Consider the following 8,381-nt stretch of genomic DNA (forward strand, 5'->3'; position numbering starts at 1 on the left):
CCCTATCTCCCCATGTCTCTCTCTCTTTGTCCCTCAGGGTGGACGGTGAGGTGAAGCACTGCGTCATCAACAAGACGAGTACGGGTTTCGGATTCGCGGAGCCCTACAACCTTTACGGGTCCCTGAAGGAGCTGGTCCTGCACTACCAGCACACCTCGCTGGTCCAACACAACGACTCGCTCAACGTCACGCTGGCGTTCCCCGTCTACAGCCAGCAGAGACGGTGACCCCCCGCCAACGCCCCCCCCCCCACCAAACACCCCACAAACCCCTCTAAACCAGAACCAAACCAGTACCTGACCTCCTCACCCCCTCACAGACCAGAACCAATACCAGAACCAGTACCTTGTCCTGTTTAAAGGTCCGTGTGATGACGTGAGATCAGAACAGACCCGGTGCTTTACAGGATTTCATTAAGAATCATACGAATTCAACAAAATCTCCCCAAAAAGATCAATTAAAACCAAAAATCATCTATAATAATAATAATGATGTTAAAGTTTGATCAGGATTTCTCTCTTTTATCGTCACTTTGCTGCTTCAACAAGTTGTTGAGGGTAGATAATAAGTCGTACTAGTTGTTCCACTTCTTATTGTTCAGGTTGCATTTAATCATTGCAGCGTTGGTTATTATCTACAGGTTCATTTTTACTATTTTAAAACACTACAGCAGCTCTGAGACTCTGATGAAGAACAGCGACATGTTCCTCTACAGAAACAATTAGAGAAGAAGAAGAAAACACATGATTTAGGACAGGAAGTGATTCAGAGGTTTGATAGAGAGCTTTATTTGTGTTTGTGACGTAATTAAGCAGATATTAAATTAGACTTTTGCTTCCTAGTTTCTTTATTTAGTATCATTTAACTCTCTGATGGTTTGATCAGAGCAGTTTACATCAGCAGCTCAAACCTCAAGTTTAGCTTTAGTTTAGTTTAATTTACACATAAATAGAAAAAAGATTAATACAAGAAGTAGAAGTACAAGAAGTAATACATGCAGAGTTATTTTGAGATTAAAAAAAGAAAATAACTAACAGAAGAGAAATGTGCAGGAGGAAACAATAAAACGTCATTTATTTGTGATTCCAACCTTAATCTATTAAATACAGACGGTGTGTTTCTCAGGACCAAAAGAAAAAAGAAGAACAACTAATCATTACCTGAAAAAACACAGAACAGAACAACTAAAAGATAATAAGTCTCATGTGGTCACAACACGGCGGGCAACCAGTAGGGGGCGTAACAGCACACAGACTTAAAAGAGTACAACAGGAAAGAGAGAAAAAAAAAAGAAAAGAAAAGGTTGAAACACTTCAGTAGACAACCTTTCTGTTTGTAGCAGGAGTTAAAACACCTGCTGAGAGGATTATACAGCTATGATCAGAGAGAGGACTGAACTGAACTCAGGAAAGCTTCATACTGAACCGTAGAAGGACTAAAGAGACACCGACCCGATGTACTAAACTCAGACAGGACCAGAGTGAGAGAGAGAAGAAGAAGAAGAACTAAAACAGAGCAATTAAAAGACAATAAAACAGCAGCAGTTAAAACAAAAAAAGACCTGTGCTTTACTAGAATCAGGTCCCAGTTAGATGGAGCCCCCTGCTGGTTGCTGAGAGCACTGCAGCCAATATTTCAGTACATTATGAGTAGAGCAGGAAAAAAAAACCAAAAACACCTGCTGGTTCATGTGGAGCTGAGAGGATTATACAGCTATGATCACAGAGAGAGAACTGAACTCAGGAAAGCTTCATACTGAACAGTAGAAAGACGATAGAGACACCGACCCGAACTAGAACAGAACAATTAAAAGACAATAAAACAGCAGCAGTTAAAAAAAAAGACCTGTGCTTTACTAGAATCAAGTCCTAGTTAGATGGAGCCCCCTGCTGGTTGCTGGGGGCACTGCAGCCAGCACACAATTAGAATATTTCAGTACATTATGAGTAGAGCAGGAATAAACCCTAAAACCTGCTGGTTCATGTGGAGCTGAGAGGATTATAAACATATTTAAACAGTAATTTTAGAGGCACTGATACACCAAGAGCTCCCACCGTCTGTGTGTGGGGGGGTAGGGGGGGTGGGGGGGTGAGGTACTGAAGGGTTTCCATGAACCGGTGTGAGGTCAGAGCTTTAGAGGTGGTTTGGTTCAAAAAGAAAGAAAGAAAGAAAAGAAAACTGACAGACTCTTCCTTTAAAATCATGACACTGAGCTGATCCAGCACGCTTCAACTGACTACGATGATGATGATGATGATGACGAAGATGATGATGATGATGATGTCGAACGGCGGACAATCCAGAGAGACTTTTCTTGCTAACACTGTGAGTGACTCTGAATGAGGTTTAAAAATGAGGGCGAATCGACGGACCCGCATTTCATATCAGGAGACGAAAAGCTTCAAAAAAACAAAAAAAGATGAAGAAGCAGAAACCTGCGTCCCGACCTCGTCCAAAGACCCCGACCCCCCCTTTGACCCCCCCCCACCCACCTCACCCTATCGGCAGTGTTTTCTGAGCTCTTATTCTTCAGGTTGGCTGTTTTTGTTTAGTTTAGTTTTTGGACTTCTGGGAGAGTGTCGTTTAATTTTCTTTGCAGACGATTCTTCACTTTTATTTCATTTCATTTGAATAAACGTCTGTCAGCACAAGACCAGGATACTCGAAGGTTTTACTGGTGCTGAATGGATGGAGAAAAAAAAAAAAAAAGAACTGTGAGACTTTTAAAAGAAAAAGGAAAAAAAAAAAAAAAAAGACGTCATGGTGGAAAGAAAGAAAGACGAGAACTGGATCTCAACTGGTCTGACTCTTCTGAGCATTTCTGGATTTACTCTAAAAAAAAAAAAAAAGAAAAAGGAAAAAGACAAAAAAGGATTTACATGAACTTTTGGGACAAAGCTTGTAAAGATCCGTGAAGATGCTCAACTGGTGTTTAAAACGATAAAAAAAAATCTGAATCACAATTTTTTTTTTGTCTTTATGGATTCTTTTTTTTGCTTCTTCTTCTTCTTCTTCTTCTTTCCTTTTTTCGTGCATTGAGACATTTTCCAGGTACACGACATGAAACCAGTCCTCCCAGTTTATTTTCCACACTTCAGTTCAAGTTTGGAAATGTTCTTTTAAATCTTTTGGGAGCTTTTCTTCTTCTTTTCTTTTCTTTTCCAAATAATGTCCGAACACCAAACGTCTCTGCTGGTGGACGAACAAGTTCCTGGTTTTCTATTCTAACTACAAACATTATTAAAAAAACCCAAATCTGTGACAATAACAACAATAATAATAATAATGAGACAATAAAAAAAAAAGGTCATTCACTGTTAATTAAAGAAGTCTGATTAGTACAAAACATCTGGACTTCACTTCTAGCAGCCTTCTGGTCACATTATCCAGATGTGAAGACGAGAAAGACAAATGACAGACGTTTCCTTCATTCCTACAGATGTTTTACTTTTATTAATGGTTATAATCTGCCCTGTGTGTGTGTGTGTGTGTGTGTGTGTGTCAGTCATTCATTCATTCATTCCTAGCCACAGTTTGTGTGTCGTCATGTTAGAGGGTTTTTTTTTGCATTGATGATCACAGTTAAGAGTCGATGAAGAGAAATGAGCTTCGTTTGCTTTCATTGATAATTAATGAAACTTGAGACTTGCTGCTGCAGCTAACGATTATTCTCACGGTTTATTAAGATGTCAATTAATTTGTCCACTATTCTGCTGAGTCTACAAAATGACTGTAAAAGGTGAAAAATGCTAATTAATTCACCCTAAAGACCAAAGCTATGTCTTTTAAATGTTTGACCAACTCTCCAAAACCCAAAGTTAAAGACTTTCTGCTTCACATCTGACTTTAAGAATTAATTGATTGTCAGAATGATTGCAGATAAATATATTTTATGTCAGCTGGACAATTGATCCATCCATTTTCCAAGCTCTTAATTTGACAGCTGAGTTAAAGCTTCTCCTTCAAATCAAAGACCCAACTCTGTCTGCACAGCTGAGGAAACGTGTTTGATGATTAGTTGCCATCTATAAAACCAGGCTGGAGGTTTCTGGCACAACTTCATCTACTGGAGAAGGAAGAAAGTCAAAGTTCCAGCAACACTTGTAGTATAGAACAACTTTATTAATAGACCAACGAGTTTCAGCTTGCAGCCTTCCTCAGGTTAGTAGTTAAAAAGGAGAAAAAAATCAAAAACACAAGAAATAACCAAAGATTTTAGGCTGTATTTTTCTGGTTTGTGGACCAAATATGGTTTTGACCCCTGTCTCTTATTGGATACTCCCCTTGATGATTGGTCTGAAGTCACATGACCATATACCCAACCCATCTTGGTAGATACCTGATTGGCTGAAACATGTCTGGATGCACATAATTGGTTATTTTAAATATGTTTTTTATAGTTTTGTCTCCTTTTTAACCCTTCTATTTAACTAGTGTGAAATGAAGTAAAGGCTATAATCCAAAACCAGGTTGGTCTATTAATGAAGTTGTTCTGTGTACTACAAATAGTTGCTAACTGTCAAATTAATTATTGACAACTATTTTAACAAATTAATTGTTTTGGAGGAAAAAAAAGGTCAAAATTCTCACATTCCAGCTTCTTAAATGTGAATATTTTCTGGTTTCTTTCACCTATTTCTGACATTTAATAAATCAATCAACTAATTAATCAAGAAAATAATGCAGAGATTAATAAAAAGAGCAGTTGTTAGTTGCAGCTCTGTGTTTCATGTATTAGACTCATCTTCTTAAGTTTAGTTACAGTGAAATTAGTTTGGTCAATAATTGAAAAAGCAACCAACTCCGAACAGAAGTAGATCAGTAGAGAACAGTTTGCTTTACAATTGCAAAAAAAACTGTACCTAAATTCATTGATACATTCTTGAAATCAATAAATTATTCAAAGTTTTTTATTCTCCTGTAACTTTTTAAAGACCCTTTAAGTCTAAAATAAACAGGAATGGTCCGAACACTGACGGCTGAGGAACCATACAAGTGTTTATGATTTACTCCAGTTTGATCATTTGCTTAATTTGAATGAAAATTGGTGCAAAAGTCTCAAAAAGAGAGAAAGAGAAAAACAAACTGTGGCTTCGTCATTCCATCTAATCTTTTGGTTTGTAGAAAAAACAAACTTCAGGCTCGTTGTCTCTGAAGAGTTTTTATTTTATTTTATTTTCTGACAGATTTTTTTTTTTTGGGGTCCTAAAAAATAAAAGCACATTATAAAGTAAAGATATGTTGAGATATATGTTGAGTATTCTCTGATCAAGTGTTTTAATTCTGAAATTTTGGATTCATTTCAGCCTGTATTTTGTTGATTTCACACTTTTTAGGTTTAATTATGCAAAATCAGTGTCACATAAATATTTTGTTCCTCCAAAACACCTGCTGATGAAATCTGTTGGAGGTTTTGTGCTTCTTTTTTTTTTCTCTCAGTTTAATTGGAAATTCATCTTAATTCCATAAACTCTGTATTTTCTGTATCAGAAATAGTTTGTCATTGTTTTTCTTTTACTTCTCTATTTGCTTCTTCACTCATGCTGTTAATGTCAGAATCGAGGACAATAAAGCACCAGGATCTTGAAACTGTTGACGTTTTGTTTCATGTCATTTAATTTGCTGTGAAGAGTATGACCTTTAAAACATCTGTAGTCTCTGCTTTAAATACCAGTTTATTCTCAGTATTTGTCTGCTTATTCTACTAAACTGCATTATTACAGTAGTGGATAAAATGAAATATAAATTAATTCTCATTGAATCTTAAGAGCTTTTCAGACTTTTTTTTCCATTTACAGTTTTGGATTTCAAGGCTCTTTAAATATTGATACACAAAGAAAAATGTATTTCCATTTAGAAATATAGGAAACCATAAAGTGGATTTATAGCTGACTATTGGCTGGGAAGAAGGCATAAATAAAATAAAATAATTATTGTTGATAGTAAACAAATGGCAAACCCACTAGCAGACAAATTATCCTTTACTAGAGACTTCATGAAGTTAGATCTTTTAGATTTGTGATTAAATTAAGTCATCAAATATTCCTTTATTAGTCCCACAGTGGGAAAATGTATAATTACAGCAGCAAAGTGGACATTTAAAAACAACATTGAAAAGAATAAAGAACAATAAATAAAACAATAGTGGTGAAAAATATAAATTGAAATGAAATTTAACACTGAACTGAAGTAATACAACAAATGGCGTTTTGGAGCCACCTGGTGGTTTACTAGCGCAACTGCATAGAAAGGATTCTTTACGCACCGTACGTGTCTCAGCAAAGGACAATACTCCCAAACTGGAGGTGAGTACATGTGAGTGATGCTGCAACCAATGTTCCTGTGTTTAATGTTTTAAAATGTTTTTTGAAGCTGTGAGTAGGAAGTATTTTACTGTAAGTATTACTAGCATGTAACCGGAATGTTACAGACATTTATGTGCAGAAATAGTAACTATAAAAACCCGCGAGTGTTAGTTTCGTCTACATGCTGCTGGCTTGCTCCGGCCGTAATGTTTTCTAGTAATTATTTCAAATAGTAATTTTTCTACTTTTCGTTACACAGATCTGAATGATTGTAGTAAGGGCGTGTGTCGCTGATGTTTGTACCAGTAAATAGAACCAGACTGAGAGCAAGTCCTGTCCAATAGTTATTTTATTTTTATTAAGGCTACTATTTCATTCACTATTTAGATTAAGTCACTGATTTTGATAGCTGCCAACCAAAATAGTGGTTGAAATAAACGTGAACACAAACCTGCAGTTTGCAGCTGTGTCACTAATCAATCACAGCTGGAATGATTTGGTCATAATTTACGTCTTTTTTTCTGAGTTCTAAGCGGGTTTGAGGACGTTAACTCGTGATGGACATCATAGATAATAACACAATGTGTGTGTCGTGTCTGTGTGTTCAGATCTGACGGAGTTACATGGCTCTGAAGAGGACTAGCATGGGGACATTTGCACTGACTGAATCTGAGGTGTGACAGAAAAGACCAGGCCGCTTTTATTCATGCTGAGAGAAACTTCTCAGACCTGATGAAGCATCGACAGGTAATCACGTAAAAACGGTTTATTTTTGGTCATTTATCGGTTTATTTAATCAAAGTACTGACTGTGGTTAAACACCGACGGCCACTCCCCCTCTCACATACTGAGCACAGCGAAAGACCAGAGTTAGAGAGACTATAGGGACCAGAGTTAGAGAGACTATAAGGACCAGAGTTAGAGAGACTATAAGGACCAGAGTTAGAGGCTATAAGGACCAGAGTTAGAGAGTCTATAAGGACCAGAGTTAGAGAGACTATAAGGACCAGAGTTAGAGGCTATAAGGACCAGAGTTAGAGGCTATAAGGACCAGAGTTAGAGAGTCTATAAGGACCAGAGTTAGAGAGACTATAAGGACCAGAGTTAGAGAGTCTATAAGGACCAGAGTTAGAGAGACTATAAGGACCAGAGTTAGAGAGACTATAAGGACCAGAGTTAGAGAGACTATAAGGACCAGAGTTAGAGACTATAAGGACCAGAGTTAGAGTCTATAAGGACCAGAGTTAGAGAGACTATAAAGACCAGAGTTAGAGAGACTATAAGGACCAGAGTTAGAGAGACTATAAGGACCAGAGTTAGAGACTATAAGGACCAGAGTTAGAGACTATAAGGACCAGAGTTAGAGTCTATAAGGACCAGAGTTAGACTATAAGGACCACAGTTAGAGGGACTATAAGGACCAGAGTTAGAGAGTCTATAAGGACCAGAGTTAGAGAGTCTATAAGGACCAGAGTTAGAGAGACTATAAGGACCAGAGTTAGAGAGACTATAAGGACTAGATTTAGAGAGGCTATAAGGACCAGAGTTAGAGAGACTATAAGGACCAGAGTTAGAGAGACTATAAGGACTAGATTTAGAGAGGCTATCAGGCAGCAGAGCTTTTGCAGCTACAATGTGAAATACACTTCAGACCCTCAAAAAAATGGACGAAACTGAAAACACTTGGAATAGGCCAGGCTGCTTTGCAGACATCCCAACCTGCAAAAAGTCGGGGGGCGACACTTATTGTCAACATGTACTGGATAAATTATAATTGTAATAAAATTAATTTAAAACAAAATAACGTCATAAAATTGACTCTTCCATCTGACATCCTGAATTTAAGTCAAAGCATACCTCTGTGGATGTGGATAAGGTTATAGCGTGTTGGGTAAGTATGGTAGTACTGGCATGTCATACTGCTCAGGACAAACACATGAGGCAGAATTTAGATTTAAAACTTTAGTGAACATGTGATGGTTCTGGATCAGGGATAGGTGTTGAGATGTTTCAGTCAAAGTGGTGAAGCAACAGAGCATTTCCATCCATAGAGCCGTGACACTGGTATGACTGAAA

The sequence above is a fragment of the Scomber japonicus genome, chromosome 9 (assembly GCF_027409825.1).
Source record: "Scomber japonicus isolate fScoJap1 chromosome 9, fScoJap1.pri, whole genome shotgun sequence".
Classification (NCBI taxonomy): Eukaryota; Metazoa; Chordata; class Actinopteri; order Scombriformes; family Scombridae; genus Scomber; species Scomber japonicus.